General features: G+C 38.8%; 1 protein-coding gene and 1 non-coding gene across 3 annotated transcripts in view; one reads left to right on the plus strand and one right to left on the minus strand.

Annotated features, from left to right (window-relative positions):
- SSH2 (slingshot protein phosphatase 2) overlaps window positions 1-14584 on the minus strand; it is a 303418-nt gene that overhangs the window by 257661 nt on the left and 31173 nt on the right. The gene's annotated exons all lie outside the window — the stretch shown is intronic.
- On the plus strand, window positions 1175-1278 carry LOC112610496. Its single transcript, XR_003116391.1, has one exon. It is a non-coding gene; the product is annotated as a small nucleolar RNA U13 (small nucleolar RNA).

Raw genomic sequence — 14584 nt, forward strand, 5'->3', positions numbered from 1 at the left:
ATGAAATCAGAACTTGAAAATTTCCCCAAAACTTTAAAATGAACTCAAACTTTACAGGCTTCAATGAGAAAAACAAACAAACAAACATCTCCAAACACTTCAATTGAGGAAAAAACTGCATTATTTGCTTCTTAAGATGTACAGGAAGTCATTTGGTTACAGAACTCAATGGCTGAAAGCTTCAGGGAGATACAAAGATTGATACATAGCTGTCCTATTATACAATGCCAGTCTTAACTTCTTCTAAAATGAGAATGTAATTTTTAATATTTGGAAAATGATGTCTGGAGCATACTCACTGCTATTACTGATGGAAGTGTAAACTAATACAACTTTTCTAGAAAGCAATTTGGCACACTTATCAAAAACCTTTCAAAAGTTCACAGCTTTTTCTCTAGTAAATCCCTTTTGATGTGCACATTTCTTTCTCCCACTATCATCACCATCAAAAGAATCCAACAAATTTGAAATCATCAAGGATTTACAACTGGCCTTAAGATAGTAGCCTGGACTTTTCCCTGCACCTCACTATATACTCAAGGTAGCATTCTATTCTCACATGGAGCTTCACAATACATGCTTTTAAATAAAGATGCTGGCCAGGCGCAGTGGCTCACTCCTGTAATCCCAGCACTTTGGGAGGCCGAGGCAGGTGGATCACAAGGTCAGGAGTTTGAGACCAGCCTGGTCAAAATGGTGAAACCTCGTCTCTACTAAAACTACAAAAATTAGCTGGGCGCAGTGGCGGGCACCTCTAATCCCAGCTACTCAGGAGACTCAGGCAGGAGGATCGCTTGAACCCGCGAGGTGGAGGTTGCAGTGAGCTGAGATCACACCACTGCACTCTAGCCTGGGCAACAGAGCAAAACTCCATCTCAAAAATAATAAATAAATAAATAAATAAATAAATACAAATAAAATAAAATAAAATAAAATAAAATAAAGATGCTCCCAGCTGGAAGTCTACCAAGTTATCGTCAAAGACAATTTTTTTCCTTTCAAAAATTTTTTTGTAGAGACAGGGTGTCACTATGTTACTCAGGCTGGTTTTGAACTCCTGAGCTCAAGCGATCCTCTCGCCTCAGCCTCTCAAACTGCTGTTATTAAAGGCATGAGCCACTATGCCCAGTCCAATTTTTTTCTTAATGGCCAAACCGTATTCTTATGCCTAGGAATCCTTTTGTGGTTCATAAGCATGATGACTGGGTTTTCATGCTTTTGTGTGAGATGTGCCTCCTTTAAACCTTGTTTCAATATCAGCACATTAACTGTCTGATGTGAAAAGAAATAAAATAGAAAAGAAAAAAGAAAAAAACACTGTTATGCTTAGTGAAAAGTTGAATTCTGGTATGGTAAAAGGCACCTATTAAAAACTGGTATTAATTTTTAGAGTTAGTAAGTTCAAAGAATTTAAACTCTGAATAATGAGTACATTTTATATTTTGGGCTATATCTTTGTAATTCACACATCTTCCAAATCCTATGTTAGGTGTCATTTTATTGAGGGCCCACTATGTGCTTAACAGCTGTAAAAAGAAGAAAGAATTTTAAAAGACACAGAAGACACATTATCCTTTCTGAAGAAAGGTTTTTGCTAATCTCTATAGTAGTCAGGGCAACAGATTAGTCTTAACTAAATTACATGACATACTGTAATATCCAAATATAAGTTATACTGTATATAAATATAAATTTTTATCTATGCAAAACAAATTGATAAAACTGCACATTGGATACACTTTATAAATTCTCCTGGAGTAAAGAATGGGAATGTCATCCTGTATAGTAAGGTAAAATTATAACAGGAAATAGATATTTAAGTCACAGAGGATGAGTTAATTCTCTTCCTGGCCAGCCTAACTTCTCTTTTTCCAGACTAACTCCTTATTTAGTGTTTTAGACCAGTCCCCTGAGGCCTGTTCCTATCAATGATCTCCTGTCTCACTTTTATCTTCTATCTCTTTCCCACTGCCATTACTTTGGTTCATTTCCTTTAGCACAGAAACATTTTCAAGACTACTGCATACTTTAAAAACAAGAAAAATATTTGACCTTGCATTCCTCCATCTAGATATAATCCTTTTTCTCCTTCTATTCATGAGAACTCTTATGAAAATGAATACTCTATTGTCACTGTTTCTTTATATATATGTGTGTGTGTATATATATATGTGTGTGTGTGTATATATATATACTTAGAGAGAGAGAGAGAGAGAGAGGTTCTTACTATGTTGCCCAGGCTGGTCTCGAACTCCTGGGCTCAAGCAATCCTCCCGCCTTGGTTTCCAAAAGTGCTGGGATTACAGGTGTGAGCCACTACACCTGGCTTATATTCACTATTTCTGTTTGATCAATTTTTCTTCAACCTGCCTCAATCAGGCTTCTCTGTCCCACCTCTCCACTGAAACTACTCTAGCCAAAGTCACAGGTGGCTTCCACACTACCAACTCATAACACCTTTCTTTGTATTATCGAATTTCTCAGTTGCATTTGACAGAATTGGACCATTGATTTTTTCCTAAAACTTTTGGCACACTATTTTCTACTGGTCTTCCACAAATTGCTTTCTGATTGCTCCTTTCAGTCTGTCAAATTCTCCTTTTCTCCTTTTACCCCTTACATATGGGGGCTTTCAGGGTTCTGTCCTTGGCATCTGTCTCCATGGGCATTCCTTCGGTGATGTCATCTCTCTCACAGCTTCAAGAGACTACAAACATTACTTTAGGATATTTTCATCACTGGTCTTCTTGGATATCTTACTGCCTAACTGGAACATGTTTGCTAACATATTCCACAGGATTACGTACCTCAGCTGGTCCACAACTGAACTCATCTTCCCACCAAAGCTTTACTTCTTGTATTTTTGTTAATATCGTCTGCCATCTACTCAGCCCAACCAAGCTCAAAGTCTTCAAGAGTTAACCAGTCTTCTATCTTTATTTCACCTCATAATCCATCATCAGGCCTCTACCACTTTACTTTTTATATATTTCTCTAATCTATCTCATCCTGTCTATCCCAACCACAGTTGCCTCAGTTTCAGCCTATGTTAGTTCTAGGACTTGGCAACTGAAACAATCCACTCTAAATTGTAACTCTAACCTTACATCTCTACATAAAACTTTTACGTTCCTCACTGCCAAAAGCAGTATTTCTTGTGTCAGGGTTACTTGTGGATGCTTCTAAACATGCATATTCCTGGGTCAATCTGCATTTTTACATATTTTTCAACTTATTCTGATGCAATGTAAAGCTTAAGTACAGGCTAACATTTAAATTTAAATTTCTTACCAAGGCATAAAAAGCCTCCAAGGTCTTGGCTCTTGCCTACCAAGTTTTCTAATCTAGCACCTCCCTTTTTCTCCCATCACATGCTTTATTATCTAGAGTACTGAATTCATCACGTGCTTTATTATCTAGAGTACTAAATTCATTTACACTTATCCAAGTGTCTTTGGCTTCCATGTTTTTGCTGTTCTTCCTCTTTCTTCTCACCAAGTCTTATGCAACCTATTGAGTATTATGCTTTTTTTCTATCAAGCAGATACTAACTTTTAACTCTTATTAACCAAAGAGTGGGATTTCTTGCTGTGGTATCATAAGAAAGGAAGGAAGGAAGGAAAGGAAGGAAAGGAAGGAAAGGAAGGAAGGAAAGGAAGGAAGGAAAGAAAGAAGAAAGAAGGAAGGAAGGAAGGAAGGAAGGAAAGAAAGAAAGAAAGAAAGAAAAAGAAAAAGAAAGAAAGAAAGAAAGAAAGAAAGAAAGAAAGAAAGAAAGAAAGAAAGAAAGAAAGAAAGAAAGAGAAAGAAAGAAAGGAAGGAAGGTAGATCAGGTCTAGGAAGGAAGGAAGGAAGGAAGGAGGGAGGGAAGGAGGGAGGGAGGGAGGGAAGGAGGGAGGGAGGGAGGGAGGGAGGGAGGGAAAGAAAGAAAGAAAGAAAGGAAGGAAGGAAGGTAGGTAGATCAGGTCTAGGAAGGAAGGAAGGAGGGAGGGAAGGAGGGAGGGAGGGAGGGAAGGAAGGCAGGAAGGCAGGAAGGAAGGAAGGAAGGAAGGAAGGAAGGAAGGAAGGAAGGAAGGAAGGAAGGAAGGAAGGAAGGAAAGGTAGATCAGGTCTTTTTCCCCAGTTCCTGACACAGAGCTCCTAAAACCCTTGGAATTTCCTGAGTGATAAGAGTGATAGAAGCATCTTTTGTTCTAAGGAAGTGTCTCTTGGCTGGCCCCTAGATAGCTTTAGGGTGGGAGCTAGTCACCAGAAACACCAATCCTTCATTAGAAGGTTGGAATTTTCAGCTCCATCATGTAACCAGAGGAGTGGAGATTGAGTCAGTTACCAGTGACCAATTAATCAATCATGCTTACTGATATGGTTTGGCTGTGCACCCACCTAAATCTCATCTTGAATTGTAGCTCCCATAATTCCCACATGTCATGGGAGGGAGCCAGTGGGAAGTAATTCAATCATGGAGGCAGGTTTTTCCTGTGCTGTTCTGGTGATAGCAAGTCTCACAAGATCTGATGGTTTTATAAAGGGAGTTCCCCTGCAAATGCTCTCTTGCCTGCCACCGTGTAAGATGTCCTTTTGCTCTTCCTTATTCTTCCGCCATGATTGTGAGGCCTCCCCAGCCACGTGGAACTGTGAGTGCATTAAAACTCTTTCCTTTATAAATTACCCAGTCTCGGGTATGTCTTTATTAGCAGTGTGAGAACAGACTAATACAGTAAACTGGTACCAGGTAGTGGGGCACTGCTGTAAAGATACCTGAAAATGTGGAAGCAACTTTGGAACTGAGTAACAGGCAGAGGTTGGAACAGTTTCAAGGACCCGGAAGAAGACAGGAAAATGTGGGGAAGTTTGGAACTTCCTAGAGATTTGGAGGGCTCAGAAGACAGGAAGATATGGAAAAGTTTGTAACTTCCTAGAGACTTGTTGAATGGCTTTGACCAAAATGCTGATAGCGATATGGACAATAAGGTCCAGGCTGAGGTGGTCTCAGATGGAGATGAGGAACTTGGGAACTGGAGCAAAGGTGCTCTTGCTATGTTTTAGCAAAGAGACTGGTGGCATTTTGCCCCTGCCACAGAGTTCTGTGGAACTTTGAACTTGAGAGAGATGATTTAGGTATCTGGTGGAAGAAATTTCTAAGTGGCAAAGTGTTCAAGAAGAAGCAGAGCATAAAAGTTTGGAAAACGGCCGGGTGCCGTGGCTCACGCCTGTAATCCCAGCACTTTGGGAGGCTGAGGTGGGTGGACCACCTGAGGTCAGGAGTCTGGGACCAGCTTGACCAATATGGTGAAACCCCCTCCCTACTAAAAACACAAAAATTAGCCAGGCATGGTGGCGTGCACCTGTAGTCCCAGCTACTTGGGAGGCTGAGACAGGAGAATTGCTTGAACCCAGGTGGCAGAAGTTGCAGTGAGTCAAGATCATGCCACTGCACTCCAGCCTGGGCGACAGAGCAAGACTCCATTTCAAAAAACAAAACAAAAAAAAGCTTGAAAAATTTGCAGACTGATGATGTGATAGAAAATAACCCATTTTCTGGGGAGAAATTCAAACCCCCTGCAGAAAGTTGCATAAGTAACAAGGGCTGAATGTTAATCACCAATTATAGTGCTCCTTCAACCTCTATTACACAGTTCTGAAGACACTTTACCAAGAGTATATAGTATCTTTAAGCACTAAAGCTGGACAGGACCTTAGAGATTAAAGATTTTTTTCTCAGATAAGAAAACCAGGACTAGAAAGATGAAAAGATTGACCAGAGCCAGAGTTAAGTGGTAGCAAAGCCAGATGAATGGCTCTCTTATCGAGCCAATGTAATTTCTTCAACATCATGCAGCTTATACTACTTTGGGGCCACCTATTTTACTTAATTATATCCCTATAGAGGATATTTTGTTAACAACTTAATACCTGAGATCAGTAGTAGTGTTATAAAAGCAAGCTATTAGCATAGAATACAATAAAAAAAAATCTCGGAGTAGGCATAGAAATTTTTGTACATCTTAGATATTGTAATTATGAAATTATTTAGTGAGGATTAATAAAGGATAAACTTGAGATTTAGTAAGAATAAACAAAAACAAAACAGAGCACTTTAGGTGTATTTCCTAGGTCCTATTTCCTAGACCCATCAAAAATGACATGGAATTCAAGATTGGAGTTTAAGACAAGAAGGGTAAGGCAGGCCAATTTTTGGTATGTGCTTTTAAGACAAGGGGCTCTGAAGTCGGATTGCCTGGATTCTAATCCTGTCCTACCCCTTATCTGTGCCTCAATTTCCTCATCTGTAAAATGAGGATGGTAATAGTACACATCTTAAGAGGGTGGTTGTCAGGACTGAATCAGATCGTATTGATAAAGAGCTCAGAATAGTGCCTAGCACAGAGCAAGCCAATGTTGGTTGTTCTTATTTCTTTCTCTTTAAAGAGAAGAGACCTAGTCATCATAGTAGAATATACATAGTGGAGCGAACAGACCTACTTTTAAATGGTCTTCTGCAGTTCAGATTAGGGAATGCCATTACTAAATATTAATTTTAGAAAATAAATTATTTCAGCTTCTTTTAATGTAATTTAATGTGAAGAAAACATTTCTTTATCTTTTATAAAAACTAAGATGACCTTACAGAACACAATATAGGTTTTACAGATTAGTATATGTGAAGATTATGAAAGAAACTATGCTGAGGCCAGGTGTGGTGACTAAACTGCAATCCCAGCACTTTGGGAGGCCAATACAGGAGGATCACTTAAGCCCAGGAATTCGAGACCAGCCTGGGCAATGTAGTGAGATCTCATTTCTACAAAACAATTTAAAAGTTAGCCAGGCATAGTGGTGCATGCCTATAGTCCCAGCTACTCGGGAGACTGAGGCACGAGAATTACTTGAGCCCAGAAGGTTGAGGCTGCAGTGAGCCATAGTCATGCCACTGCGTTCCAGCCTGACCAACAAGAGTAAGACCCTGTCCCGTCCACCCTACCCCCAGAAAGAAACTGTGCTGAAACAGAGACGGCACTTGACTTTACCATGGAAACTAACAGATAGTGGTGAGAAAAAGCCTAAAATCACAAAGCCTAAGACTGGGGAATCTTTATAGTTCCATGGGATGGCTGGAAAGAGATTTGGAGAGAATCAGGCATTTTATTTCTTTCCCACTGAAATCCCAAGAAAGCAGAGTTGGAGAAAGCAGAGTTGGAGTTTTATATATGAGACTTAGTGCCATAGCATGGACAGCTTGGAAACTCGACAACTTTCTGGGATGGAATCCATGTAAGTGCAAAGCAAAAATCTAGTAATTGTTATAGACCAAATATTTTGATAGTTTATATTTCTACAGAATTAACAGCAACCTTAACCATACAAACAGTAGAAAAAGTCAGTATAAAGAAAGTGACAGCCAGGTGCAGCGGCTCATGCCTGTAATCCCAGCACTTTGAGAGTCTGAGGTGGGAGGATCACTTTAGGCCAGGAGTCTGAGACCAGCCTGGGTAACATGGCAAAATCACATCTCTACAAAAAACGTAAAAAAAAAAAAAAAAGAAAAAAGCCAGGCATGGTGGCACATTCCTGTAGACCCAGCTACTCAGGAGGCTGAGGTAGGAGGATCACTTGAGCTCGGGAGGTTGAGGCTGCAGTAAGCCATGACAGTGCCACTTCACTCCAGCCTAGGTGACAGAGTGAGACCCTGTCTCAAAAAAAAAAAAAAAAAGAGAGAGAGAGAGAGAGAGAGACTACTATGTTTCTAATTTAAAATAAAATTAAAGGCATTGTATATAAAATTTGAGTTTAGTTTTCTAAAAAAAAAAAAAATGGTGCTGAGACACCTGCAAAGCCACATGCAAACAAATACCATATACAAAAATTTACTCAAAATGGATCAAAGGCCTAAATGTAAGAGAAAAACCATAAAACTTTCAGAAGAGTCTGGGCATGGTGGCTCACACCTGTAATCCCAGCACTTTGGGAGGCCAAGGCAGGTGGATCACTTGAGGTCAGGAGTTCGAAACCAGCCTGGCCAACATGGTAAAACCCCGGCTCTACTAAAATACAAAAATTCGCTGGGCATGGTGGCACATGCCTGTAATCCTAGCTACTTGGGAGGCTGAGGCAGAAGAATTGCTTGAACCTGGGAGGCAGAGGTTGCAGTGAGCTGAGATCATGCCACTGCACTCCAGCCTGGGTGACAGAGAGAGACTGTCTCAAAAGAAACAGACAAAAAACCAAAAAACTCTCAGAAGAAAACAGGGGTAAATCTTCATGATGTAGGATTTGCCAAAGAATTCTTAGATATGACACCAAAAGCATGAACAACAACAACAAAAATAGGTACACTGAACTTCATCAAATTTAAAACTTTCGTGCTTCAGAGTACACCATAAAGAAATAAAAAAGACAACCCACAGAATGGGATAAAATATTTGCAAATTACTTATCTGACATGGGACTCGTATCTGGAATACACAAAGAACTCTTACAACTCAATAATAAAAAGACAAACAGTCCAATTTAAAAATGAGCAAAGGCCAGCCTGGGCAACACAGTGAGGCCCCATCTCTACCAAAACAAAAACAAAAACAAAAACAAAACAGCCAGGTATGAGATCAGACACCAAGACTGGGGCAGGAGGATGGCTTGAGCCCAGGAGTGTGAGGCTGCAGTGAGCTGTGACTGTTTCACTACACTCCAGCCTAGGCAACAGAGCAAGACCCCAGTCTCTAAAAACTTTTTAAATTACAAAAATAAAAAACGGGCAAAAGATCTGAATAGATATTTCTCATGTGAGGAAGTGGCCAGTGAGCACATGAAAATATGTTCAACATCACTAACCATTAGGGAAATGCAAACCCACACTGCAATGAGATAATACTTCATATTCACAAGAATGGCTAGAATCTGAAGTCAGGTAACAACAAGTATTGATCAGGATGTGGAGTAATCAGAGCCCTCATACACTGCTGGTGGGAATGTAAAATGGTGCAGCTGCTGTGGAAAACCATCTGGCAGTTCATGAGTTAAAAAGAGTTATCATATGCTCTAGCAATCCCTCTCCTAGGTATATGCCCAAGAGAAATGAAAACATATGTCCATACAGAAACTTGTACACAGATGTGTACAGCATCATTCATAATAGCCAAAAGACAGAAACAACTTAAATGTCATCAATGGATGAAAGGATAAAACACTATTATTATTTGGCCATAAAAAGGAATGAAGTGCTAACACAGGCTATGGCATGGATAAGCCTTGAAAACATTATGCTAACTGAAAGAAGCCAGTCACAAAGACAACATATGATCCCATTCATAGGCAAGTCCAGAATAGGGAATTTATAGAGACAGAGATTAGTGTTTGCTTAGGATTGGGCGGGGGGTTAGGTGGAATAGAGTGGTCACAGATAAAGGGGTTTCTTTCTCAGGTGATGAAAATTTTCAAAAACTGTGGTGTTGGGTGCATATATCTGTGAATATACCAAAACTAATGTATTAACTGTATAGTATTTGAATTATATTTCACTAAAGCTGTTTACTCTGTCACCAGGCTGGAATGCAGTGGCACGATCTTGGCTCACTGCAACCTCTGCCTCCCATGTTCAAGCAATTTTCCTGCCTCAGCCTCCTGAGTAGCTGGGACTATAGGCACGTGCCACTACGCCCAGCCAGTTTTTGTATTTTTAGTAGAGACGGGTTTTCATCATGTTGGCCAGGATGGTCTTGATCTCTTGACCTTGTGATCCGACTGCCTCAGCCTCCCAAAGTGCTGGGATTACAGGCATGAGCCACCACACCCAGCCTGTGAGAAGCACCTGGACACACACTCCTGTGATTTGGGTTTTAACCATGGACACTTTAGCTACAGTCAGTGTAAGGACCAGCCTGGATCAGTCCTAATCACAGACTGGATTCCCTGCACCAGTACTTTTCATATGTTAGTGCTTAACAGAATCACCCAAGAGCCTGTTAAAAACACACACAGTCCTGACTATCTCAAGAAAGACTGAGTGGGGCAGAGATGAAACCTACAAATCTGCTCTGCTTAAGTCCCCACATGAATCTAGTGCAGATGGTTAGCAACCACATTTACTACAAATATTTCTCTGCACTGTTATCTAGACAAAACCCATCAGATTTAGCCTTCACTTCTAAATAAATTCTTTTTTTTTCAAAGTAACAGAAGAAGCAACAAAGGCACAGGTTTATTGAAACAAAAGTACACTCCACAGTGAAAGCAGGCTCAAGCAAGCAGCTCAAGAGCCCTAAATAAATTCTAAATTCTAAAATGTTGAATATTATGTGCTAGTAACAGAAAAAGAAAACAAAATAGGCTTCAAACTTCTGACATGTGAAGAGCAGACCAAATGTAACTGCAGAATGTCCAGACTTCTCATTTGACCAAAAGGACTATTCAATTATAGACAAAAGAAACATAATTAGCTAAAAAACTACAGAGCAGAACTGCATCATTATACAGTGACCCACTATAAATCAAAAGGTCTCAGTATAGACCACACCATGATTACCTGGTACCACTAAGAATATTTAATCTTGCACAATTTTATGGTTATAAGTCAGAACCTTATGTTCTGACTAGCCCATTAACTTTCCAGATTCTAGTTAAAACCCATCTACAAACTGAAGAGATTTTGTATAAACAATATATAGCTGAAGATATCTACTACTAAGAGGCTTTATAAAATTAGGAAAATGGCTTTTAGAATTTAAAAAAGTGCACAAATGAAGTAATAGCAGACTTTCTTTCTTTCTTTCTTTTTTTTTTTTTTTTTTAAAGAGATACGGTCTTGTTCTGTTACCCAGGTTGGCCTTGACCTCCTTGGGCTCAAGTGATTCTCCTGCCTTATAGTCTCCCAAGTAGCTGGGGACTATAGACATGTGCCACAGCATTTGGCTAATAGCAAACATTTTAAATAGTAAACACATATAAATTAAAAACATCTGAAAGTTTCCAAAGCAGCCCCCACCCCCACCTCACCTATTAAAGGAATTCTAAGTACAGAAAAGATGCCCCAAAGTTTATAAACTGCTTCCCTGGTGTGGATGAGGGTGTTGCTCTTTAGACCTTCAGGTTATTTACTCTTAATTCCTGAAAAGCCTGGTTTTCTAGTTGGAAGCAGATAGGAAGCAGCAAAGTAAAAGTAAAGAGCTGCTAGAGGAAGGCACAACGACAGTAGGGAATGTCAACAGCCACCACTGTGACAATGAAGAGGAAGATTCAGTAAAGCTACACAAAGTAGACCCAAGTTGGTCTGAAGGTTGTGGGTCACTGTTAAGTTCATTAACATTGTCTCGACCATGACTGACTAGCTTAAAATTTTTTTTTGTAAATTAAAATAAAATAAAAAGTAGACCCAAACACAAAAACAAAAAACAATCCTACTAGGAAAAGAAGTTCCTAAAGGCATTTCCGTACTAGAGCTCAGTGCAATACTATCCAACCTTCCAAATCTCTCTCTCTCTGTCCTCTGGAACCTCTCTCCTCCCATTTCTTCCAGGATCTTGCTCCATGAATCATTCCCTCTTCCCGTACCCTTTTCTTTCCTAATGATCCCTTCTTTCTCCTCAGCAGAAAAATATTCTCAAATCTCTTCCAAATAACCCAAAAGAGCCCTTCTCTCACCCTAAATTTCCCTCTAGCTACTTCTTTCCTTGATACAAGGTTTTAAAAGAACAGTCTCTACTTGCTACCTTCCTTTCCTCACCACTCATTTACCTTCCAACCTGCTGCAACTGATCTTCTGACCACCCACTCCACCAAAGCTTTGGTGTATTTTGAATTTATGGTGAAATACAAAAGTTACTAGTATCCTAATTGCCAAAGTCAAATGACTTTCTACTCTTCCTTCTCTTGACCTCCCCAATACATCTGACCCAACAGTGCACACTTCCTTCCTGAAACTCCCTCTTTGCTTAGTCTGTGATGCCACACTCACCTGAATTTCATCCTAACTAGAGTACCTAGTCCTGGAATGTCAATGAAATTTAGGCAAAAAAAAAAAGGGGGGGTGGGGGAGAATTGCTATGGTCTGAATGCATCCCCCCAAAATTCATATGCTGAAACTTAATCACCAACATGATAGTATTAAGAGGTGGGGCCTTCAGGAAGTAAGTCATGAGGACAGAGCCCTCATGAATGGAATTAATGACCTTATACAAGAAGTGCCATAAAACTGTTCACCCCTTTTCCCCTTTTGCTATATGAGGAGGCCGCATTTGCTCCTTCTACATAAAGATGCAGCAAGAAGGCTTTCACCATACACCAAATCTGCTGGCACCTTGTCTTGGACTTCCTAGCCTCCAGAACTGTGAGAAATAAAATTTCTATTATTTATAAATTACCCTTTCTGTGGTATTTTGTTATAGTAGCAGGAATGAGACTATGACAAGGGTACGTGATCAAATAGTTTTGGGAAGTGTGGTATTAAAGTTAAGTATTTTCATTTACTACAGATTTTCTCAGATCTTTAACATACTGAGGTATATTGTGACTCTACAAGATGAGGTTCTCCAATGTTTTCCCAAATTTCTTGACTACAGAACTCTTCCATGCCTTTTAAAGAATTATTTTACATAACAAATTGAGTTGGGAAACACATTTTGGGTTAACATTGCTCTTGATGTTCTTTTTCAGTCTTATTTGCAGGATTTTCCTTCATTAGCCTCCCAAATGTCCCATTCCCCAAAAGTCCTTCTTTAGGCCTCTCTCATCTCACACCTTAGCCACCTTTTCGTTCTCCACTTGTCTCATGCTACGTCCTCCATAAGTGATCTCATTCATATCCTCATGGCTTCAATACAGCTTTAGAGCCTATAAGTTTCTCTGCCACTTACTAACTGTGTAAGCTTGGATCTTGGTTTCCTAATTTATAAAATAATAACAACTCGTAAGTACTAAATGACATATATAAAGTTTCTGCCACAGTACCTGACATATTTAAGCAAAGGCTCAATAAATGGTCACTATCATTTTTTCTTTCTCTAGCCTAGATCTCCTTGCTGAGTAACACATGTATGTATACAGCTTGGGACTTTCCTTTGCTTGTTTTATATATAGTCATCTCTTGGTATCCACAGGGGATTAATTCCAGGACCCCTACAGATACCAAAATCCACAGATGCCCAAGTCCCTGTTATAACATGGCATAGTATTTGCATATAAGCTATGCGCATGCTCCTATACACTTTAAATCATCTCTAGATGACTTCGACATAAATACTATGTAAATAGCTGTTACACTTTTAAAATTTGTATTATTTGTATTATGGTATTGTTATTTTTATTGGAGTTTTCCCAAATAGTTTCAATCCACAACTGGTTGAATCTGCAGATGCAGAACTTCCAGCTACAAAGGACTATTTACCTCAAACTCAAGATGTTCACCACCCACTTCCACCACTTAAACTGGCCCCAGTATTCTTTATCTCAGGGTATGGAACCACTATCTACCCAGATGCCTAAATCTGGAACACTGAAGCCATATTCTAGACCCTTCCTTCTCAGTTACCATCCTTTCCCCTTCCCTCAATTAAGTAATTAAGTACATCTAGCTCTGCCCCCACCCCCCCATATAGCTTCAGATGTGCAAATCTGATCATACTTAAATTCTTCAATATTCCTCATGGTTTTCAAGACAAAATTCAAACTGGTATCAAATAAGGGTCTTCATGATCTAGCCTTTTTAGTCTCATCTCCCATCATGCCCCTTCTCTGACATATACTCTCCACTCCAACCACATAAAATCATATGTATTTCTACAAATGGCTATGCTTTAATGTTTTCATACATTCTATTTATAGATAGATGTATTTTATACATTCTATTTTATTTACAGCTCAAATGTATAAAATACATTATAAAATGTATTATATAAAATTATTATATATATAATATATATACACCAAACATTTTGGTATCTTAAATATTGCATAGCTTATATGTAAATACTATGCCATGTTATAACACAGACTTGGGCATCTGTAGATTTTGGTATTTTATAAAATATATTTTATTTTAAATGTATTTTGGTATTTTATAAAATACATTATAAAATGTATTTTATACATTCTTCTATCTATATGGTCCATTCAATCCCATTCCCATCCACTTTATTGCTGGCTAGTTCCCATTGGTCTTTTTCATGAGTTTAATTACATGATATTCTAATCCTATCCTTTAAATTTTCTATGTATCATATGTAAAATGCAGCCTATACATTCAAATATTCATTATCAACCTATTTAATATTACAAAACACAAGCAATTCATCCAATATGCTTAGGTAAAATTATCAACTCCACAATTGTCTTATTTTAGTAATGAGTAAGTCTGTAATTAAATGAAATTAACAGTTCTTCACTGACATCTATTTATTACCTATTTATCATATTCCAGACACTAAGGGGTTAAAAAAATGAACAAGAAAGGTTCCTGACCTCAATCTAATGGGACAGGGTGACAAAAATACTAATGTAATGCTATAAAGATATATATATATGTGTGTATATATATATTTATATAATTTCTATGAGAACAAAGAGGAATAAATAATTCACTTAAGTAGTTACAAAAGAA

This window comes from Theropithecus gelada, chromosome 16 (assembly GCF_003255815.1).
Source record: "Theropithecus gelada isolate Dixy chromosome 16, Tgel_1.0, whole genome shotgun sequence".
Classification (NCBI taxonomy): Eukaryota; Metazoa; Chordata; class Mammalia; order Primates; family Cercopithecidae; genus Theropithecus; species Theropithecus gelada.